A 2,000-nucleotide genomic window follows, 5' to 3' on the forward strand; every position below is an offset into this window, starting at 1 on the left:
GACCCATAATACCACCCAGAGATCTGCATTTCCCAGCGAGGGCCCGGCACCGTAGTGTAGCAGAAACCAGAGGCCTCGAACCAGACCAATGACTGCAATGAACATTCACAGGTAAAGATACATGGACAAAGGGGTTTACTGTGTGACTCACTGTGTCACACTGCAACTTCCATGATGAAATTTCTCCTCCCCCTCCCCCGCTTAAATTTTGTTTTATTTATTGTGGGGGGGGGTTGCAAGGGCAGAGAGTGGATAAGATGGGACAAGAAATGAATGGAATGATGTGAAATATGCAAAGTATAACTAAAAAGAAAGTTAAAAAAAGATTGATTACAAAGCTCTAGTAATGGAAAGACTAATGCACACGTACTGTTTGGCAAATTAGACGATCAGTTCTGTAACTAGAATCAGGTATAGATAGGGTGTAATCAATACCACTAGGAGAACTGAAAATAATTGGGAAATATTTCTAATTATTTTAATAAAAACATAAAAATTTAAAACATAAGTATTCTAAATTAATATTTTAAAGGCTTTTAAATTAGGGTATGGGCCTCATGTGAATTAAAGGTTGGTTTCTGCTCTCAACACTATTTCAAGACACTGAAATTAAACATTGAATTTTGTAGATATATTTTATGGTTATGCAGGAGGACACACACACAGAGAAGAATTGTTTTCTTTTATGAATTTGGGTGCTCTTGTATTTGACACATAAATGTTTAGAATTGCAATGTCCTCTTGGTAGATATATAGAGTTCCTTTGGTATTTCCTATAGTGGTCTATTATTTGTGTTTTAATAAATAAAGCTTGCCTGAGGTCAGTGCAAAGCAAACACACTAGTCAGCAATGCAGGCCAGGCAGTGGTTGCACACACCTTTAAACCCAGCAGACACACTAGCTAGCCATAGAGGCTGGGCGGTAGTGTTGCATGCCTTTAATACTAGTGCTAGAGCAGATATAAGACAGGAGGAGACAGGTCTCATGTTCAGTCTCATTCTGAGGATTAATGGAGGCAGGATCACCATATTGGTAAAAGCCAGTGGCTGGATGCTTTGCTTTTCTGATCTGCAGGTAGAACCCCAGTATCTCTCTCTGGGTTTATATTATTTGTGCTATGATTTCCTTTGGTAAACATATAGAGTTCTTCCCTGTCTCTTCAGAATTGTCTTGTCTGCTTGCTTCTTGGGTCTATTTGCTCGGATTATTTTTTCTATTCTTTTAGCCTGAGGTGATGTCTATTCTTAATGGTAATATATGTTTCTTTGATGCCGCAGAAAGTTGGATTCTATTTTCTAATCCAATCCATTAGCCCATGTCTTTTTATTGGAGAATTAAGACCATTATTATTGAGAGTTACCAATGAGCAGTGATTACTGAATTCTGTTATTTTATTGTTATGATATAAGTTCCTCCCATGTTTGATTTACTGGTATGGGATTATTTACTACTTGTGTTTTCCTAGGTGTAGTTTATCTCTCCAGACCAACGTTTTCCTTCTTTTGCATCTTATAGCTGCATCTATAGATAGATACTGCTGAAATGTGGTTTTTTTTATCATGAATGTTTCTCTTTCTCTGTCTATTGTGATTATTGTTTTGTAGGGTGAATAGTTTAGGCTGGCATCTGTGGGCTCTTATAGTTTGTAGAAATCTGTCTAGGCCTTCTGGCTTTTAGAATCTCCATTGAGAAGTCAAGTATTATTCAAATGGACCTGCCTTTATATGTTACTTGGTCTTTTTCCCTTATAGATTTTTCTGCCACCTAAAGATTTCCCTTATACTATATTTAGTTATGCTTAGGTGTGTTTTTTTTCTCTGACTCTGGGTTCAGAGTCAGGGAGCTCAGTGATTGGTCAGTTTTCTGCTCCAGTTGTCCCTGTTACCCTACAATGTCCCTTGCATCCCTGATCTCTCCATTCCTGATTCTTTCATCATGAAGAGGTGTTGGATTTTTTTCAAATATTTTTCAATATCTAATAAGTTGATTATATTTTTTT

This window comes from Alexandromys fortis, unplaced genomic scaffold (genome assembly GCF_014885135.2).
Source record: "Alexandromys fortis isolate MF-2015 unplaced genomic scaffold, M_Fortis_MF-2015_v1.1 scaffold_2_26212498_36691700, whole genome shotgun sequence".
NCBI lineage: Eukaryota > Metazoa > Chordata > Mammalia > Rodentia > Cricetidae > Alexandromys > Alexandromys fortis.